We start from the raw sequence: 23,234 nt of genomic DNA on the forward strand, positions 1-23,234 counted from the left end.
CCATTTGTACCTATCAACATTTTACCGTTGGCCATTTAGTGTGTCAACCTATTGACTGTCTAACATCTGGTGTCTATGTAAATACTGTCAACCTTTTTACTATCTATCTCTTATACCACACCCGGACAAAACATATCACATGCAAGAAGCTGCTGTGGTTCCTCTAATTCTGGTTTGTGTACATCTCCAATGGTGCGGCGCCTGCGCATGCATAGGACCTGTTTTGTGCATGTGCAGAATGGGTTCTGCATTGTCGCCAGGGTCAGATTAAGCCTTGTGGGGACCCCGGGGCAACTGAGTTGTGGGGCCCTTGTCCCCCTCCAATACAGCCACAGTGCCCCCCCTTGGTGACCCTCTCACAGACCCCGTCTGTCTCTTTGGCACACTGCGTCTCCCTCCCTAGCGCCTCTCTGTTGGGCGATCAGTGAATAATTATCTATGCACATATTTACATGTTTAATAAATATCTTTTTATGGTTTATTGGGCTAGCGCCAATTATTTGTGACACTCTACTACTCCAATACTACTTACCTCATAGCTACAATCTATACTACTCCAATACCACTTACTGCATAGCCAGAGCCGCAACTAGGGTAGTGTGACCAGTGCCATGGCACAGGGCACCGCAGGGCAGGGGGCGCTGTTTGGACCTGTCAATTTTTCTGTTTATTATCATTCTCACTTGTAGTTTCCTCTTCTTTTATCCCCAACATCTCCTGGCCTCCCCTATCTCTTTCCTGGCTCTTCCCCATGAGGCCATGGCACTTTTTCAGGTGCACTAATCTTATGTCCCGATTTAAAAAATTAGAGGGGGGCGCCAATGCTCTCTCTGGCACAGGGCACCAAAAGGTCTAGTTACGGCTCTGGTGCATATCTGCAATCTATACTACTCCAATACCACTTATTGCATAGCTACACTCTATACTACTCCAATACAACTTATTGCATAGCTACAATCTATACTACTCCAATACCACAATCTGCTTAGATACAATCTATACTACTCCAATACCACAACCTGCATAGATACAATCTATACTACTCCAATACCACTTATTGCAGTTACAATCTATACTACTCAGTTTAAAAGCTAATGCAACCGCACATAAAAAGCAGCAGGATATCAGCAACTATTATTTCTTATAGGACATGACAGAAATATTAAACATAACATAGTAACAACATATTATCCAATGTCTTATTCCATGTAATATACTCAGAAAACATGTATCCCTACCTACATCAGTCATTTGTAGATTACACAATTTTCAGAAGGATGTAGTAAATTACAAATAATTCTCTGGCCATAGAAATACAAATACTACACAGGGAGTAAATAATTATCAGTAGTCAATAATAATACTATACAAGAGAACTAGAATCCCAAGGGAGCAACATTGCATTTTTCATGTACAAGAGGAGCAGCCGGAAACTATGGGATTCTGTCAGTGATTTCCAATAACCAGTCTATCCAGGTCTCTCTATCGTGTTGCTCCTCCCAAGATCCAATTACACCCCCTCCCCCAGGATCACAGACCCTGCGACTGCCAGCCTGTGGCTGTGTGCTGCTGTTACTCCCCTATGCATCTCATTAGAGGTGCTGCTGCTGGTGATAAGCTCTGCTGTTACTACGCCATACTGCAGAGAACAGAACTATTGCATTCCCGGGCACAGGGAGAGCGCTCCGTATCCTCGCTGTGTATAGTAACAGGTAAGAGGCTGCTCTGTATTACTCCTCCTCACCGGACCCGTCACTAGTACTAACAGCTCAGCACATTGCACTACTGTCGTTTTATAAGGAACAAGTCTAAATGCAAATGACTAGCTGAGAGGGCGACCGATGTGTGTGATTGTGCTGAGATGGTGCATTGCTCTGCTGGGTGGAGATAAGGTGTTTGGGGCTTGTCTGTGGGTTGAACCACTCCAGCAGAATGGCTTATACATATTCTGTACAGTATGCACTTTAACTTTTTCCACATGTGACATTTCCCTTTTTTAAAAAATCTGTTCCCCTTTTTGTACTGATTTCTATATACAGTAGCTTGCACCAGAGCTGCCGCCCCTGACTATGAAGTTTGTTTCTGAGAGCAATAACCTTCTGACATTGCTATACAACACAGCGGGCACTAAGCAGGGCTGGTGTATGGTTATATGGCTTTCTGTGCATAGCTAACTAACAATCTGAGCCTCATTTTCTGTGTGTAATAATATGTGACACTATTTTGTTACACCAACAGTTCTCCTGCAATTCATTTTATTCCGATTTTGCTTTCAACCTGTCAATTCATTTATATTTTATGTGTGATCATTTGCAATGAATTTATAATGGTCTGTATTTATATAATATAGTATTGTAAAGTTGCCTTCATTATTACTATCAAACATCTCTATTTTTGTACCAAGAAGTATTTTGGATATTTGCACTTGTCTTAATAAATGACTACACCCCTTATTCATTTGAAATGAGCCAGTAGGACTGTAAAGCGCCCCTTTATTTCCTCGCCCACCTGATTCATTTGCTTATCTATTAGATTCCATGTCCCCTCCCTCACTGCCATTGTTTCCCTCTATGTGAGTGCCCCCTCCCTAGTCAGCATTTTTGTCATACAGCTTTGTGATAGCAGCACAGCAGGGCTGGGAGTGAAAGTTTGTTCGTGTGACAAAGAGGGAATGTGTAGGTTTTTTTTGTTTTGTTAATTTACTTGTATTTTTAAGAAGTACACCCTGTTATGGCAGTGCCTACAATTTAATACAGCTAGTATATGTTGATCGCAACAATGACCTTCCTGTCTTATGCCATTACTTCCCTTTCTGAGCAAATTGGGTAATGTAAATGTCTTAATGCAATTATGGTTTACAACAGACCAGTATCTTGTTTCCTCTTGGTCTGATTGTTCCCTATATGTGATCACCTCCACTGTACGCCGCCTTGTCTTATCAAGGAAAATCAGTAGTGTTACATTTCACCAGTGTAAGAATGTTCTACAGAAGTGGTCTAATTGTTTTGTGTGAAGTAAATGTAAAATGGTCCTGGTAATAAACTGAAATTGCAGCCCGCAGACCTGCACCTGTTAGATGGCCAGTGAGTTTAGCCTTTTGGTCCTGTGCCATTGTAAACACATCAGGACTGTTCGTCCTGGGTTATTCTTTTATCATAAGCCTATATACATTATTTTTTTTTCCCTCCCCCTTTTGGTTTTAATTTCACTTCTGAACTGTATATACAGGTATCACTTTAGTATAGACCTATTTGTGAAATCTAAAGACAACATAAGTGGATATCTATACATCTAAAGCTGGGTACACACATGTCCAATTCTCATCCAATCATACCTCAGACCTACCAGTTGGTCAGACGGGAGAGCGTGTACGCTCACACAACCTCTAGTTTCATCCAATCCTGGTTGTCTGATTTTGTCAAAAATTTTTTAAACCTGCTGAAAAATCAGGAGACCAGATCGCCAATCACCAGACTAGGGAGATATTTATCAAAGACGAGAGAGAAAATTGTGAGAGATAAAGCACTAACCAGCTTCTAACTTACATTTTACAAGCTGTGTTTGAAAAATGACCGTTAGGAGCTGATTGGTTAATTCTTTTTCTCTCACAATTTTCTCTCGCATCAAGTTTTAAGTACATAGGTTAGAAGTGTGTACGCTCTTGAGGCTTGTTACTACAATTCTCCCAATTAATCCCTGAGAGTGGCACCCGGTCTGCCAAAAATTGGACGCGTGTGTACGGTGACACAATCCTTTTAGCGTATTGTTTCAGCATATACAGACCTACTGCAAAATTAGTCAGGTGTGAACGCATAGATTGGGTATTGAATCTGCGACAAGGTCTCTTGTAGGATTGTGTCAACAATCGTCTGGAGTTGGATCCCTGGAGGATTGGATAAGTGTATACCCAGCTTAACTTTACTTCTACTTAACCACTTAGGGGTAGATGTATCAAGATGTCGAGCGAGATAAAGTACCAACCAATCAGCTCCTAACTGTCAATTTTCAAACAGTCTGTAAAGAGGCCCATACACTAGGGGACTGATTGCCTGGCCGTACTGCCCGTTCAGCAGTGATCAGCAGCATTACAGACACTTGGGGAGGGTGCAGGGATGCAGAAGGCCGGGAGGTTTATCTTCTGACAGCTTCCCACTGTGCATTTCTGACAGGTCGCGTCATTTGTGACTGTCAGTTAGCGCACTGTTCGGTGTGGTTGCAGACAATGTGACCATGGCAGGCAAATAGTTATTGCTAGTGTTCTTTTTCTCTGTATAGTGCAATCTTTTTTTGCTTCACTAGAACTGCAAAAACGATGTGTTTATTGTTCTTGTTACATACATCTAGGGCATATGTATTAATAATCGCGGCACTGCCGCAATTAGTAACAAGTTCTATAGCACCAGATATTTTCATTTTGAATTAATATATCAATGCTATGTACTAAGCTTAACCCGCAGGGACAGTGGTAGTGATAACCCCAGCCCCTGCAAGCTACTTACCCGGCATTTTGGAGGAAATCTGGGGGAATCTGGCACTGCGAATGCGCGTAGTCTCAGTTTCTGCTGCCGGACGGACCCTACAGGACTGTGATTGAAAGATCTTTCTCCTGCGAATATGTCTCCATAGGCTTAAAGCAGTTTACACTATCTGGAGATGGTGTAAACTAATGGGGCCAAATTGCAAAATGCTGGTTTGTTTTATTGGGGGAGTTTGGTACATATACATAGTCCCCAATGATAATAATGGTGACTGCAATATGCAGCGATAATGAGCCAACTGCAGGAAAGGTCTGTGAAATCCCCTGCATTAGGCTATTAATATATAGCAAAATGTATAAAATTATGCAGAAACTGCAGTTTCTACATAATGTTATATAAAAAGAAACCTTGATAAATAGGTTGTTCCTAGTCACTTGCTTTTTTTTTTTTTTTTTCTGTACACTTTTTCCCATACAGTACATGGATAAATTTCCACATTTCATTGCATTCTCTGAATAGCAGTAAATGATGATACATAAACATGACCCATTGATGCACAATCACTATTTGCTTGCTGACTTTAACAAATTAAAAATAAATAAAACCATTAACCAGGCAGGTGCAAAAGTATGGGCGCCCTGTCACCCAATAATTGTAGCTCTACTTTGGTAGAAATCACAGCCGCTACTCGGATGTTGACTAAGCCTTTATGCAGGTCCTTTGCAGTGGTATGTGGCTCCTGCTTTGCATATATGACCAGTGTTCTAGCTGTCCTATCACATTTGTTTTGATTTTTTTCAGCTCTTGACTCGATGTCAACTATTCCTCCTAACTTCCATTTCTTAAAGATGTTTCTGACAGTAGGAATTCCAAGCTGGAAGAATTTAAAGATTCCTTTTTATAGCCTTCCCCTGCTATGTAACAGTCAATTATCTTTATTTTCATGTCCCCAGTCAGCTGCTTACTGGAGCCCATGGTTGTTAAGTGTAGGGACAATGTTCTTAGGGGTTAGAAGGGTCAGAGTGTTTATTCACTTCTGAAATTGTATTCATCTGGCTTAATTTAAGGCCTGACAAGTCAATCGCACTTTGGGCTCGATTCAATTGACCGCAAATTAAATAGCGCCGCGAGGGAGTGCAGGGGTGCGAGCAGAAATCCGACAAAAGTACAGGCGCAATGCTGTTTTTTGCCCATAGCGCCTGGAAAACTCCATCACGCTGGGAAATTTAGTCGGAGAATGCCCGTTCTCGCGATTAAGGCGCAAGGGGTGGGAGAACGTGCATTCCCCGACCTAACTGCGCGCAGAATTGAATATCTCCGGGAGCTCCCTCCCGGCGCTATTTAATTCGGTCATTTGAATCTAGCCCTTTGAGACCTTAAAAATATGAATAAACTGGGAGGGTGCCCAATTATTTCCACATGCCACAATTGCGATGTGTATATGTGTGTGTGTATGTATATATATGTGTGTGTGTGTGTGTATGTATGTATGTATGTATATATATATATATATATATTAGTGTTATAGTAGAAAGAAGACTGCGGCAATGCAAGCATTTTCAACAGCAAGTAATATATATTGGCATACACTGGCATTGTATGTCAATACATATTACTTGCTGTTGAAAATTCTTGAAGTGCCGCAGTCGTCTTTCCACTGTGTAAACCTTTTTACTGAGGGCACCCAAGTACCTATTGAATCGAGTGAGTGCCGGTCCAACTCCAACCTGCGTGTATGTAAATATAGTGTTCCCGTTAGGCTGTTTTGCCCTGCCCTATTTCTGAAGACACCCGCCCCCCCCACCTTTCATTGGCAACACCCCCTTTTTGGGCGCATTCAGCGTGCGCTTAAATGTCCTTGCTCTAGGTCCGGCGCCCTGCCTGCCGCCGGACCTAGAGTGAACACTAATTAATAAATATATATACTATACATTTTATAGTCATATGGTAGAGGGCAACACACTTAGCAAACTTTAAATGCAAAACACTAGGTGCAAACATCCATAAAAAATCTAAATAAACAAACACATCATAAACAGATAGAAAGGATCAGCACACAAAGTATTGTAAATGAAAGAAATGTTATTTATTTCACATCACTTGAATTAGCCCAACGGACGTTTCAATCAATGTGCTCCTGATGAAAATCCACATTGATTGAAATGGCCGTTGGGCTAATACAAGTGATGTGAAATAAATACAATTTTTCATCTACGATGCTGTGTGTGCTGATCCTTCCTATCTGTTTATGATGGGTGAGTTTGTGTGTGTGTGTGTGTGTATATATATATATGTGTGTGTGTGTGTGTGTGTGTGTGTGTATATATATATATTTATAATATAATTTTTTTATTTAAATTTGTAGCAAATATGGTAACTGCAAACAATGTTATGTCAAAGGGCACGATTCTATTCAACGCGAAGTGAATATCGCCGGGAATCAGCTCCTGCAGCTATTCAATTCATTCGCGCTCCTAAGCCCGACTAAGGACTTTTTCTCGCATCACTCCGGGCTGCGATTAGAAATCCGACAAAAGTCCAGACGCAATGCTGTTTTCTGCCCTTAGAGCCAGGAAAACAGCAGCGCGCCGTGAAGTTTAGTCGGAGAATGCCCGCGTAAACACCCTGTTTAAGGCGCGAGAACGAGCCTTCTCCCGACCTAACTTCTCGCAGAATTGAATAGCTCTGGGAGCTTATTCCCGACGCTATTCACTTTGCGTTTAATTGAATCGTGCCCAAAGTAGTGTTAATATCTTTTCATTTAGAGATTGAGTAAAACATAGATGTTGAGGGGTCCACAAGCTTTGGCATACAAATGTAATATGAATACAGCCTATTTTAGTTAAAGCAGGGACGGTTTGTTTTATTCATTCAAAGTTTTGGGTTATTTGACAGTTTACCATGTTTCTGACCTTAGTTTACTGTGGACCTATTTAATATATAGAATTATGGTTTATTCAAGTACATTGCTGTATTGCCTTTCCATTCTGTGCTGGATTCCAGTACACCCATGTCTCCTGTGGAGAATTACCGTATAATTATTAGAGAAACATTAGCCTCTAATGGAAGAGTCGTCATACAATTTCTCTATTGTTAATATTGTGTAACATGATGATGTAAATGATCCTCGGGGCATTTGCCTTGGATGTTATTGGATATGAGGAAGAAGAAATGTCCATGCTTAAACAGATACATTATAGTAAAACACATGGTAATTTCAGCACTATTTTTATTGCCTCTCAGACAGATGGTGAATAAAAATTTTTTATTTTTTTTTATTTATTTTTTTTTATCTCCCCTGCAATCCGGATTGGACAGGAAAACTAAGTGAAACATTTTTTGCTAGTTAACCTGTAAGATGATAAACGAATCAGCACTGCTCTAAAACATTTTAAGGGCAAAGATCCTTTCAGGATTTTGAAAAAAGTAAATTTAAGCAACAAAACGCCATGAGATATCAGTGACATTTTGTGGCAGTGAAATTTTGGCGACTACAAATAAAGTAATGGTCGGTACATTACACGATATGTTGCCCGATTCGGCAACATACAGTATACCCACTAAAGACAACCCTGCGGGGTCAGTCATCGCATGACAAATTGAACATGCATGCAGCTCAATCTGTCAATTTGATAAACGACCCCATGCTACTAGATGCAGCTGGTTAACAACATATTGTGCGCACGTTCGCCACTTGGTGCGGTGTCAAACGACTTCACGATATGTTGTTAGGCGCATCGTGCGTCGGCCGGGTACACACATCATCTATTATCACTTCAAATTGATTAACATTTGCTAGTTTTATTGGCAAAAGTTTCATAGAGGGCGATTCAATGGTTTGAGATGAATAGCCCTGGGAAGGAGGACCCGGAGCTATTTAATTCACCGACTTAAGTGCTTCTAGTTGGACTTAACAACACACTGTTAAGTCGGAGAATGCCAGTTAGCGTGACTAAAGCAGGATGCTTAGGTGAGAAGATGGTGTAATCTCTCGGGACCAAACCTGGAAAGCTTTCCTTTGATAATAATGGGGACTGCCATTAGTACATAGGTACAATAGATAATTTTATGTAATAAACTGCTTGATACATAGGCCTCTAAGGTCTCGATCTATTGATCGCGAAGTAAATAACCCCGGGAGGGAGCTCCCGGCGCTATTCAATTCAGCGCACTGTTAAGGCTTTCTTCAGAAATCCGACAAAACTACTGGCACAATGCTGTTTTCTGCCCTTAGCGCCGGCGTAATTTACTTCGTGATCAATTGAATCGAGCCCTAAGAGAGAGATTCTTTGTTTAGGAAAAGCACCTAGCTTTTCGTGTGTTTTGGTCTTTATTAAACTGCTATATTTCGATTACTGGAGGTCACTTACAAAGCATGACTGATATTCAGCACAAACCTCTTTGGTTTTGCATCAGTGTGATGGTCTACATTGCATACATGAAGGATTCCACCTATCCTTTCAGAGGCACACTGCGCCAAACTGCAAGTCCATCCTTTTAACACTTTAGTACCACCACTAAGAAATTTTTGCCTCCTTTATGGTTTAAAACAGCCATGAGGCAAATGTGTTCCTAAGAAGGAAGTCTCATTGCTGCAAGGCGCGCCAGTACACCTATTCTGTGCCTCCACTATGTCTGCTCAGACGACTGCGCAAACACACCATATTGCTCTGCAAACCCTTGAGCCCTGGCAGATAGTTATGTGCACTTGCACAAATCGGAGCCCATGGCCATATATGTGACTGCAAAATAAAATATAAAGTTTTGTTTCCTTGCATTAGTTGAGACTGTGGCTAGGTGTGCAAAGGAAAACTTGTGATGTCAGCTCTACCATAAATGGTGGATAAGCACACAACCGGGTATCATGGTGATGGCCAGCGGCACTTCAGCTGAATGGAATCCCCTCCCCCCCCCTCACTTTTTCCCCTACTGTCTACCTTTTATACAATATATTTAATTACAAATAATGAAAGAAGACATAACATGAGTATTTATCAAGAGGTGACTTTTGTGGATCAGGCGTGGTTGACAAGCCAGCACCATGATACAAATCCTGACCATGACTGTTCATTGTTGTGATGTGTATGGCGTGACCTGGCTCGATTTCATATTTGTAACTCTTCTGTAATTACTGTAGATCTCTGGTCTTTACTTCTTATTTTACAAACAAATTGAGGACGTGCTGCTATCCTTGATCCTACTGTTTCAGGTCACTGCTTGTATTTCTGTAGCTAGCCTCTCTCTCCTATATTCGTGCTTCTGAAACTGGCACATACTGTATGAATGGAAATCTACCTACACAGAGCCACAGAGTTTAGTCTAAATGGGATGCAGGGACTCTGCACACTGTATGAATAGGTCACTCCATTTTAGTTATTCCCTTTCTCCTTCTAGATAATTGCCCACTTGGAGGATAGTTAAATCATTAAGTACACAAAGGGCACGATTCAATTAAACGCGAAGTGAATAGCGCCGGGCATGAGCTCCCGGAGCTATTCAATTCTGCGAGAAGTTTAGGTCGGGGAAGGCTCATTCTAGTGCCTTAAACAGGGTGTTTAGGCGTGAGAACGAGCATTCTCCGACTAAACTTCCCGGCGCGTGGACTTTTGTTGGATTTCTGCTCGCATCCCCGGCGGGATGCGAGAAGAAATCCTCAGTCGGGCTTGGCACGAATGAATTGAATAGCTTCGGGCACTGATTCCCGGCGCTATTCACTTCGCGTTGAATAGAATTGTGCCCAATAAATAGGTATATTTTGAAGAACTAGCAGCATGCACTTGGGTGCATGTGTAAAATCTACTTACATTTCTATATCATAGGTATGTATCAGGTCAACATGAAAGTAACATTTCACATTTTAGTTCTCACTAGTTTTATATTTATAATATGCAGTTCTTACCTACTACACGCTATGCTCTGTGTACAAAACTGCATTAAAATGTGTTCCTATTACAAATCTGTGTATGTGTGTGTATGTGTAAAATATATATAATATATATAATTATATAAAAATTTTTATATTTTTTTCTCTCTATACGTGGATAGCTGTATATAAATTGGACTATCTTCTGCTGTATATAAGGGAAGCAGATCTAGCTCTGGCCTGTCTTTCCCATCACCATACATAACTCACCTTTTGGCTTATTGGTCCAGTTCAACTAGCCAAAATACAAAATTAATTCCCTCTGATATTAATAATCGCTTTAGCCACTTCCTTTAAACCATGAAGGGGTTAAACTAAATGTTCTTTGCTGCTGCTCTAAAGATACAATATAGCTACAGCAGACAATGGAAGAAACAGGTCCTTTCATGTGGTACAATTTATGAGGGGGGCAAAAGGCCTAGCCTTCAAAGCTACAAACGTTTATTTCCTGTGTTGCTTCTGCTGTATATTGGGGTTACAAAAATGTAGATTAAAAATGTGTTTGTGGTTTTTTTTTTTTATAGTTGTGACTATTCATACTTTACTTCTGAGTGCCTCTTGGAGCATTAGTTTTTGTTTGACTGCATGAAATAGATTGGCTTAATTAATAATTGCCACACACTACCCCCCCCACCCAGTAATTTAGTATATTTATGACCATTTAAAGATCAACCATTTTTATGTAGAATTGTGTTGTAGGTTTAATGCAGGGGCGGGGAACCTTTTTCCTGCTGAGGGCCATTTTGATATAACCTTATTTGCGGGCCGTGTGCAGGCCATGCCCCCTCATTGTGATGTCATACAGGGGCGGGGTCACAATTTCCGGTGATTACAGCAATGCCCGGAACATCCCGAGGATGATCCAGGAGATGTAAGGGCAACCGTGTGACCGTCTGAAGTGTCCTAAGGACGCTCCAGGTGGCACTGCTGCATATATAATGGCTGCAGGGTGCCGTTCTAGGCACCCTGCTAGCCAGATGAGGCTAGCAGAAAAAAACTCCAAGGGTCAGATCAAATGATTCCGTGGGCTTTATATGGCCCCCAGGCCTGGTGTAATGTAATATTTGAAGTTGAGAAATGCTGCCTATTCCACTGCTGGCCCTCCTGTTTTCATGGCATTTGGCTGAGACTTAATTTAGCATCAATTGGAACATCTGCTTCTTTCCAGATTTATACGCCCACATTAAATGTACTTTTACCTAAGTCGTCCTGCAGGCTGGTGTTATCCTGCTGTAAATTGTTACAAATAATTTAACACTTATATAGAGCCAACATATACTGTTGCACTTTATAATTGGGAACAAACAGTAATAAAAGAGTCCTGGGTAGAAACAGACAGACCTAGAGGTAAGAGGGCATTAAATACATTGTTGAAGTATTTGTTTTCTTTTCCCAAAAATTGGAGGGTACAGAAAAAGCACTTAAGTCAGAGAATTCCAGTTTTTGAGCCTTAAGCAGGGTGTTTAGTCGCGAGAACCGTCATTCTCAGACTAAAGTGACTGCCGCGAGTCTGTTAGCGCTGCGCTAAGCCAGCAAACATCCAACTAAAGTGACGGCCGCGAGTCTTATCTCCTCTCACCTTCAGGAGGGTGTGATGAGAAATCATTAGTTGGACTAAACAGCACGGTCCATTACATAGCTCGGGAACTCCCTCCCACTGCTGTTCACTTCACACTGGATTGAGTCGCCCACAGTAAGACAAAATGAGTGTGCATATGTATTCTAATGCCATAGGTTTTCTTGCGGTTTTTATCTGAAAAGTTTCTAACTAATCCTGCTATATTAAAGCTATGAGATGTATAGGTGAAAGACTGTGGTTTACCATCTAGTTAAATAAAGAAATGCCTTTTAACCAAAGAAGAGGATGCTGATGTGGAATATTAAAGCAGAATTGTTTTGTTTGCAAAACCATTTAGTCATAGTCTGTAGTGCTTCGCATTACTGCCTCACAGCACTGAGGACTAAAGGGGGGTGTCCACTTAGCGATTTAACCAAGCGATTGCACGATAATGATGTCGTTATCGTGCAATTGCTTGCAAATTGCGCATGCATCGATGCGCGTGGGAAGCGACCAGCGGGCACATCGCCCGTACATCTCGTCAGGTTCAGCATGTGCGGGGATGAGGGATGTGCCTGGACTGAACTTTCAGTCTAGGCACATCACTAGATATACAAACTACAGCACGACAGCAATGTCGTAATCGTGCTCTCATTTGTAGATCTATAAGTGGATACCCACCTTTAGGGGTTTATTTACAAAGCGTTCGGTTGTTAAACCTGGCGCTTCTGATCTTGTTTATGCCAATATTTAAAAGAGTGATGCATTTACTAGCCGTGTCTCGCTAGTTAAAAAACTATATATTTAATATCAGCCATAAACCCAACCAGAATCGTTGGGTTGTTATAAATAAACAATATGATTCACACCAAGGTTCTATTTGTGTAGAATTTGTATGCTCTCTGTTTTTGTATTGGGTTCCTCCCATAATCCAAAATCATAGTTCAATTGGGTTCTGACGAAAAAAAATTAAGCCTAGTGTATGTTTGATAGGAAATAATAGTTTTTAAGCTCTTTTGGGCAGGAACTGATGCGAATTACCAAATATTCTGTGTAAAGCACAGCGGAATATGTGTGTGCTATATAAATAACTGTTAATACATAAATATTCAGTTTCCTCTGTGTGAAGTACATTTTATACACTGAGATGTGACTGGTGCTAAATATTTTCTCCAACTTGTCCCCCAAAAATATAGTTTAAAAATGCCAATATGTGTTATAAATGCTCCCGAATTGTTGGGCGATTTTAACATGCAATTCATACCACAACATAAGTCCACATTGGTGAAGTTTAGATGCTACTAAGGAGGAGGGCACATCTGGATGTGTAGCGAGGATGGTTTTGTAACTAGTGCCTTACCTGTAGAAATTTTGTACAAATCCTGTGGGGGTATGAACTTTAAAACACACATGTAACCTCATAAGCTCTTCCTATATTAATGGATGTATGTATGAGAAGTAGAGAAGAAGTTGTGAAAATAAAAATGTAGATTGTAAATGGAGCTGACATTGTCATTGTACACTGAGGGTGTAATTCTTATCATCCCTTGTCAGTTTTCAAACGGATGACAGCTGGAAGGTGTTTGGCTGGAGCACCATTTATCATATGCAATGAGTTTTATCACTCGTTGTGAATGATAAATCTCATTGATAAATGAGGCCATATTAGGGTGCCCGAGGGCCGAGTTGGGAAACCCTTGTTTTATGTTTCTATGGATTAAAATATTTTATGTTTGAAGAAAAGTAGGTATGACAATAATGACGACTCTGAGGTAGGGTGCAGAAATGACTTCTTATGCTGCAGCTAGAATTCACAAAGAAAGGTCTCCATTACTGAAGGAAACTTCAAAAGCTGAGTCACATGGGCGCATCTGATGAGTATATGTTTATGCACCTGGAGGACTGTAGTTTTCATGTGGGGGAGTGGGGAGGTTTTCAGTGTGTTAAAACTTCTGTTTTATTTTTTTTCCACCTGAAGGACAGGTTTAAACTGAGCAGGTAAACTGGAGTGTTTTTCTTGTACTTTTTTTTTTTTTTGCTGGGTGGACAAATGAAAACTGTAACCTTTAATGCCAGTGGCAAAATGTATTTAGGGCTCATATGGTATGTAGTCGGGATGTAGACATTCAGAATGTGGACGTTTAACATATTGATATTCACGACAGTGACCTAATTGTCAATATTTTCAAAATTTCAACATTTTGGGCGCAATTCAATTGTTTTCGCGGCCCCGCATCTCCCGTCTAAAGTGAGAGGAGATTGCGGGCCGCTATGCAATTGTTCTAGATTTTCGTGCTGATAGCGCCCAAAGTGGTCGGGTTTAGCTGCGTAAAGCAGCCAAACCCGACCAAAGTGCTGGGCGCGATCGCGAAAAGTGATATTTGGGCACCCAAACATGTCACTTTTCGCACATTTCAGCTCTTACCCCCCTGGGGCTGCGAGCTGAAATGTAGCGCTGTCAGCTGATCGTGCCCGACAGGAGCAAGAATTGAATAGCTCCGTCGGGCGCGATGGGGGCAGGAATCAATTGAATTCCGCCCTATGTGTTTCATGTTCAGTCACCTGCATGATGTAGCATGTCCGTGTCACTTATAACAAACTGTGAAGGAGATATCAGTTGTACCTGTTTCTTAAAACCTTTGCCAATATTTCTTGAGGTTTAGCAAAACCTTTGTGGTAAAATCTCTTCTATAGCTGTATATAATAGTAACCATGTAAAAGCACACAACTGTTTTAACACCCTTATCCCCCTTAAGTCTTCTAATTTTAAAACTGCTTAAAATCTGTTGCATAGCATGCCTATTGGTGACATGACATGCATGTAATATTTTTAATTTACATGTTTAAGGTTTTGTGTTTTTTTTTTTATGAAATGAATACCCCTCTCCTCCTGTTTCAGTCCCCCTCTTAAGATTTCCAAAATGTTTATTTTGGTACTACATGTGCCAATGTAAATGTAACATTGTTTCAGCCCCTGTAAACCAACCATTTTGTGTTGTCACATTCTTGCATAGAAAGTGACAGAAGGCTGAGAGACAGCAGGGGAACTCGCACTTTCTATACCTCCCATAGTGGTGTTATCATACATTTGTGAGCAGAGTTCTTTTTTAGATTGAATCAAAGTGATGTATGTTACAGTAGTATGCTAACATGCATCTGACTTGGTGTCTCTCATAGACTGTTTACTTGTGTGATTAAAACAAAAGTTGCATAACGGACATGCATTACATTCCATAAAAGCATGAGCCGCACTATTTTTAACACGCGCAGTCATAGATTGCGGCTAATTAAATCGTCCCCTATTTGTGGAAAATTCCCGTGATGAGTGTTTGCACATCGTGGGAGCTTTTGCTGATCTAAATCGGAACCCCATGTGCAATTCAATTAGAAACCTCAAATAAGGTGGTGTCATACGTGAACTCTGCAGTGTGTGCTCTACATGAAGTGCATGAGAACATGAAGAAATCACCCTGTTCCTGCTAAATAAATAGGTGTCTTTAAGGACAGTGTGCATGTAAACATAGAGGCTATTATAAGGTTGAATTTTACTAATTAAGTAAAAATTTATAGTCAATCATTTGTTGAAATACAAATATGTGAAGTATTTTGGGGTAAATATCTATATTAATGTGCCTATGCACCAATCCAACACATGAACATACATATCCTGTATCATCAAACCCATCTCTGCTTTTCAGAGAAAATTACAATTAGCCACATTTTCAGATTGAAATACTATTAATTTGGAGGGATGTGGTACTGGGCTATGTGTTTATATTTTTACAATAAAACTTACTAAAAACTTAAGTATGTTCTCGTCTCTATGGGCTGTAAAGGAAAATCCTGTAATGTTTGAGATTTTGAGTAACCTGAGAATTGGTACGAACACCTACACTCATTGGTCGATTCCCAGTGATGTGCTGTTGTGTTGTGCAACGCTATAAGTGTGTGAGCTAAAATGAGCCATGTTGCGATGTACAGCACCTCGCTCATAATTAAAATGGCTCCTAGAGATATTTCCACTACCAAATACGAAACAATGTGATTATGGATAAATCCAGTGCTTTTTGCTCAGATGTTGTATGTTGTCAGTCAGGATTTAGCATAACTTATTTATTTACTGTGCTTACTGACCATGAAATAAAAAAAATTGAGCTATAAAGTCAGTGTTGGCCCAAACCAGGACAAATGTTGCAGGAGATTGTGTTATTCGTCTGATTTGTCAGTCTCTTGTGAACAAGCCTAAACTAAGTTAATATCCAAATTTTATTAACTGTTCTGCTCAATATATTTAAATTACATTCATTATAATATTTTTACATCAATGGGCTCGATTCTATTGATCGGGAAGTAAATAGTGACGGGTGGGAGCTCCTGGTGCTATTCAATTCAGCGTGCTTTTAAGGATTTCTGATCGCACCCCTCCAGGGGTGCGAGCAGAAATCTGCCAGAACTACAGGCGCGATGCTTATTTCTGCCCCAAGCACCGGGAAAACGGCATCACGCCAAGAAGTTTTTAGTCGGAGAATTCCCTTTCTCACGACGTAACACCCTGTTTAAGGGGTGAGGGGCGGCAGAACGGGCATTCCCCGATCTAACAGTGCGCAGAATTGAATTGTGCCGGGAGCTCCCTCCTGGCGCTATTTACTTCGCGATCAATTGAATCGAGCCCAACGAATATATAAACTGGTTGTAAGTTATCAATAAACTGCAAAACATATTTATCTATTAGACTTTTGCTGACTAAAGCTGGGTGCACAAACTATATTGTTCTACACATGGAACGATTGTACAAACAAACAATATAGATGGGTCGTTAACGATATATTGTTTGGCAGGAAATATCCTCACGATATATCGTCTCTTTCCGTCAGCTGGCACAAAATGGTGACCATGAAAAGTGACAACAAATCGTTCGTCGTCAATGACATTGTTCATTGTGCGTACACACGGAACAATGACTGCCAACCGGTCGAGATCTTTCTGCATGTTCAAGAGATCAACGACCAGGATCGGCAACTTTTTAAACTATTTGTTGTTCCAATTGATCGAGCCAAAATGGCCAAATTGTTTAAAAAATCTCAATGTGCAAATCAAGATTACTTGTACTGTTATGGTACATTTTCATGACTTGGAGTAACTCATAATGCATGAAAATGGGTCTGGTCTTAGATGTGTACAGAAGAATTTAATGACTACTGCTGCTGAGCTTTGATCTTATTTCGTAAACGTTACTGTGCATTGTACATACTGGTCTAGTGTCTGAGACCTGAGCTGGTATTTAACATGTTTGGCTGGACATACACAAATGTATTATGAAGAATGTGTAGCCTACTATGGTTCTCAAAGCTGGTGCAGAAAAAGTGAGAATTTTTCAAGGTCTATGGCGACATGGAGCAATTAAAAAGAGCAATAGCAAAAGATACATTTATAAAAAAAACAAAAACGTTTGAGCCGTCTCAAAGTGGCATCTTCATTCAGTACTGAGCCTGCAGAATGAAGTCAGGAGTGACTGCTCATATATTTTACATGTGGTGCTGAAATCTAATGACAAGTTTCAGGTTCCCTTGCTGAACAGGCGCCTTTTTATCCTGTGAGCTGCTTTTTAAATATTGATGATTTAAAGTGCCCAGCGTGTTGGGACAGATTACACTTTCATTGCTATTATTCAGAAGAGTAACCGTTTCCCTGCACTTACTGTACACCTGTGCTTATGCTGCAGATTTATGTCTTACTAATAAACTCTGAAGCTGGATGTCAATTTAAATTAGCCAAACTATATGGACCTAAAGTTTTCTGTTCAATATCATGAAAAAGGTAAAAATCTTTGTATGTCAGTAAAGTACTATACAGTAAGCTTGCTCAGACCTGTGAGCAATGTGCAATCCTGTCAAACAATGGAGGTTGGTCAGAGAAAGCATGGTCAGTGGAAACGTCATTCTTCCACATTACTAGTATCTCCCTACCACCTCTCACTGGCTGAAGTTAATTGTTGCAGCTCTCTGCTTAGTCCAAGTTTCAGCTTTGTAGTCTCGGCTGCTAGGTGTGCTATCCATATAGGTGTTACAAGGACTATGTGCGAATGCAGGGGTTTCCAAACTCTGTCCTCAGGGCGCCCTAATGCTGGGTACACACTAGGACGATGTCGGGCCGATATGTCTTTCCGATTCGGTCGGATCATCCAGTGTGTACGGTTTATCTGCGCAATCCCGCATTTGTATGCGATGTAGTCTGTCGGCCGTGCTGCATGGTCAACTGGATGATATCGCATGGTGTGCCGTTGCCTGGAGGACAGTTTGGGAACTACTGTACTAATATATGTGTGAGGTTAAACTTGCTCATCATTTTACCACTTCACTGTTTTGTAGAATTTGGAATGTATTTCTCTCTCCTCCCAAATATGAAATGTTCCTTTCCTGACTACTGCATGCTTATATGTTGCTTTGTTTAGAGTAGAATGTTTGGTATATAAGGGGACATGTAGATTACCTGTAGCCTCTGATCAAACCTGTAAATATCAGTTAACCTTATTGTGCAGTCTTCTAGGTAAATAGTGAGGTAAAGTCTAAGCTGAGTGTTATAAAAATACTCATTACAACCCCCTCTGAGATCCATGATTAGGCAATGAAGAAAAGCTATGAGAGATTTGCAGAGGACACTGGCCTAGCCTGAGTTACCTTGTAAATGGCTAATCTAATGTATGTAACATCTGGAGTGTAATCGAATCTGCCATCCATGCTCAAAATACATTTCCCTGTAATTAAATTAATTTAATGACATAACTTCTTTCGTGATGCAGGTATTAAACAGCAGTCATATCATTTATAAAGTACTAGGGACTATTTTTTTTTGTTTTCTATAGAAGTGTCCTTTACAGTATATGACTCTTCAGTGTGTCAGACTGCTGTATAATATATCCTGTATGAAGCAATCAGACCTTTAGTACAATGTATTACACAATCCAATGTATGTATGAAGGTGATCTTGTGTGTAAGCATGTTCTGCAATAAGCTGTAGAATAAGTCGCGTATGGCATGAAAATATTCTATAGTATGCGCTCTGCTTTTTATCTCATAATATAGTTTTGGTTGGATAGGAAAAATAAATTATGTGTGTACTTATATACGTGTATGTTTGTGCATATTAATACTACATGATTAAGGAGTCATTTTAATAGATGTGGGATTTTAGAGGTATTTATTTTTTGGATCTGTTAAATCCTATCAAAAGCAGTCAAAATGGTTGTACCTTTTAAAGGTATTTGTCAATTTTATTACGGTTCTCATATGGCACGATTCTATCCTGCGCGATGTGAATAGCTCCTGGAATCAGCTCCCGGAGCTATTCAATACACCGCGCAGCAAACCCCGACTAAGGATTTCTTCTCGCAACCCTCCGGGGATGCGAGCAGAAATCCGACAAAAGTCCTGGCGCAAGGCTGTTTTCTGCCCTTAGCATCGGGAAAACAGAATCGCGCTGGGAAGTTAGGTCGGGATATGCCCGTTCTCGCGCCTAAACACTCTGTTTAATGCACGAGAACGAGCCTTCCCCGACCTAACTTCGCACAGAATTGAATAGCTCCGGGAGCTATCTCTCGGCGCTATTTACATTGAGGGCTATTGAATCGAACCCATAGTAAATGAGCTGCAAGAAAACATGCTACTTACATTTTTGCAAACTGAAAAGATGCAGATCCCTGTACAATATGATCTGCGCAGTTCAACATAGAACAACACTTTCTATTACTATTAACGTGTATAGAACCAACATATTCTGTAGATCTTTACAAATGTGTACAACAGATTTTTTTTTTTCCATTTTTCTACACATTAATTTACAAAAGTGTCATATTATTTCCATGGCAACCAGTCACATGACTTATGTTTTGAGCAGAAAGCATCTGGAGAGCATCTTCTCTGCATGTACCTTAATGAATGTAATGTAATGATTTTATATAGATCTGTTCCTACCAACAGCTACAATAGATATTCTGTTATCATTTGTATCAATCAATGCCCCACGTCTTAAGGTGCCCACACACTGAAGGATTTTAGGCATGATTTGCATGAAAACGATGCATCGGAACGATACATCGTTTAAAAACTTGCAAATCGTGCAGCTTCCAGGAGTGATAATGAGACGATGCTCGGTCCCGCGGGTTGTTTGTCGTATCCTCAGATTTTACCTACTGCAGGTAAGATATGGCAATCTCCTTAACGATGCACTGGAAATCATTAAGGATGCACGATAGGTCGTTGGTTACATTGCACAGTTTAGCAAGATATCGTCTGTCCAGGAGTGCCGATGAGTTACACAGGGAGTTGTTCAAGGGAAATCGTTGACATCGTATTTTTTGCGAGTATTTCAGTGTGTGGTCACCTTAAGATTCTGTTCAGGGCCACCTTTACCTTGTTTTGTGTCATTGTATGTTGCTTGTTTGTATTCTCCTTTGACTTTGAGACCAGGTAATGCTTTTCAGGGAGCTGCTGGGCTGAGCCCAGACACTTTCTAGCACTGTCAGCCAACTGTTAGTCCTAGTCCTCCTTTTTTATTTTTCTTCTTTCTCTATCTGTTCCATTCAAATTTTAAAACCTTAGTTATTATGGATCGTGAGTTGTGATCTTCCTTGAAATAATTTTTAGGATTTATTGGTTGGCTCAATAGTATTCTAGCGTCAGGTTATATGCTACATTCTGTTTTGCTTTTTCTGTTTTCTTTTTTTAACTAGATTGACACAATTTAACGGACATACTAGGTTTTAAAATTTTTAATTGTAAAATAATGTAATATGTATCTATATAGAAAAAGGAAAAATTATATATAAAATATATATTTTATTATTATAATTTTTTTACGTAACTTGTTAGCCTGTGTACCAGCTTTGGACAATTCTAGCTAATCTTATTTTTACATATATATTTTTTTTCCTGTTAATAAATTTGCAACTCTAGGTCATATATGTACTTTCACTCCCTCGCTTAGTAAATATGCTTTTATGATGTAGCTTACATAGTTACCTCAAGGGGTATAATGAGCTATATTTCTTGATATTGCCTGCAGATTAAATAAACAACTGTTGCAGAAGGAAGTTGTAGAGGTAGTGACATTTTGTAGGCTGGAGGTCTGCCAATAAAGCTAGAAACTGTACATGGGAGCTCAGCATTCGGATGAGTTTTGTGAGCCGTTATTACATACTGTAATACAACTGCTTTTATTAACCATAACTAGAACAGGAAGGGAAACTTGGAAGGGAACGTCTTCAAAGTTGTAGAATCATTGTAACTGGAAGCTGCTTCAGGTTTGACAGATAATACATGACTCTTCTTTTATGTAAGTCGCCTGATGGTGCAGATTGCATCAAACCTGACCAATAATTGTGCCACATAAGCATTTTTTTTTCTTTGTTTTTCTTTCTGTGCCTCCAGTTTAGAAGATGCCACAAAACACATTGCCGTCCCGTTTTCATTCTTCGCATGTGTATTTAAAAAAAAAAAAAAAAAATTAAGCAGAGGTTTTGAATATGGCCTGAAAGTTGCTGCAATAAACTGTGGTGCACATCATTTTGTGTGTACGCACAACCACACAAAGGGCGGAATTCAATTGTTTACGCAGTCCAAATCTACCGTCTAAAGTGACAGGAGATCGCAGGCCGCTATTCAATTGCTGCCATTTTTCGCGCTGATCATGCCCAAAGTAGTCGGGTTTAGCCACGTAAAGCAGCTATCCCCGACCAAAGTACTGGGCGTAACTGCGAAAAGTGATGTTTGGGCGCCCAAACAGGTCACTTTTAGCACATTTCAGCTCGCACCCTGCTGGGGCTGTGAGCTGAAATGGAGCGCTGGCAGCTGATCGTGCCCGACAGGAGCAACAATTGAATAGCTACGTTGGGCGCGAAGGGGGGTAGAAACAATTGAATTCCGCCCATAGGGGGAAATTCAATTTATCGCAATGTTGAATAGCCCGGGAAGGAGGTTCTATTTAATTAACCGCGATTTTAAGCCAACTAAGGATAATTTCAGCTCGCACCCTCCTGAGGTGAGCGTAGAAATCCAACTAAAGAACAGCATCGCACGGCGCTGAAAGCATACCGGCCGGCACTTTAATCGCGAGAACCGTCATTTTTTGACTTAACCTCCTGTTTTAAGGGCCCCATAGAACTGCTATGGATTGCCGCGATGCTGCAACATGGCATCGCAGAAATCCAACGTTTGATTTCACCAATGCGACAATAAAAAAAATTGTGTTTGTCAAATCGGAGAATTTAACAAGTGAAATCTCAGCGACCCTGCAATGGATCACTGAACATCAATGGTTCTCGGTCTGCATTTCTGACCGGCGGATTGGCATTTCCGCTTCCATTGCGACGATCCGTTGCAGATGTATGGGCACCTTTCGTCTCGCTAACTGGCATTCTTTGACCTAACATCGCGCTGTTAAGTCAGACTAGAAGCACTTAAGTCAGAGAATAAAGTAACTCCGGGACCTCCTTACTGGGGCTATACACACGTCGCGATAATTTGAATCTCCCCCATACTGTTCTGGAGAAACTATTAATTTGAAACAATCCCCCAACACAATATATCGTGCCGTCGTTCAGAAGATTGCATAATGTGCATGCTCTATGTGTGTGTTCTGGGATTTGTGAAATTGGAGTTACCGTCACATTGGGAGCGATTTTAAATTCTGCATGAATTGAATAGCGCCAGGAGGGAGCTCCTGGAGCTATTCAATTCTGTGCGCTGTTTAGTTGGACTGATGATTTCTTCTCTCACCCTCATGGGGATCAAGTTGCTCATTTGACAGGCTGAATAGACTTCAAGCATATCCAGGTTTGTTGAAAATAAGCAAAACTGCATTTTTGTTAATATGGTCTACTCACGAACAATCCTTTTATGTTTTGCATTACTGTATACAGTGTGTTTTGTGCAGTATGTGTCTTTATTCTTTTTTTGTTTCGATTTGTGGGTAAGCCTTTTTTACTTATGCAGAGTAGTGTTTACAGTGCAGTATGGTACTTTCAGATAGGAAATAGCAATATCTGTAATTTACAATACACTATTTGCTTAGTTTTAAGAGTTTGTTTTCAATATTTTTTTTGTTCTTAGTTTTACTTTATTTTTAATGGTTTGCCCCAAGCATAATCTGATAGTATTAAATAAAAAAACATTTTGCTAAAAGCTGGTTGGATATGGTTTTTAGAGCATTTATGCATGACCCCAAAGAACTATAAGAGGCCTATTCATTATCCGTGGCAACTTGGCACGGTGGATACTAA

The 23,234-nt window shown here is 40.3% G+C and overlaps 1 protein-coding gene across 1 annotated transcript in view; it reads left to right on the forward strand.

Annotated features, from left to right (window-relative positions):
* The first annotated feature begins 1,496 nt into the window (after window positions 1–1,496).
* The window catches only part of SEMA4D (semaphorin 4D), an 85,572-nt gene continuing 63,834 nt past the window's right edge, over window positions 1,497–23,234 (forward strand). The window contains exon 1 of the mRNA XM_088470047.1: window positions 1,497–1,712. The gene's annotated coding sequence lies outside the window, so the exon portion shown is untranslated. The remainder of the gene's footprint in view (window positions 1,713–23,234) is intronic.

This window comes from Taudactylus pleione, unplaced genomic scaffold, assembly GCF_031769625.1.
Source record: "Taudactylus pleione unplaced genomic scaffold, aTauple2 ptg000095l, whole genome shotgun sequence".
In the NCBI taxonomy this organism is placed as follows: Eukaryota; Metazoa; Chordata; class Amphibia; order Anura; family Myobatrachidae; genus Taudactylus; species Taudactylus pleione.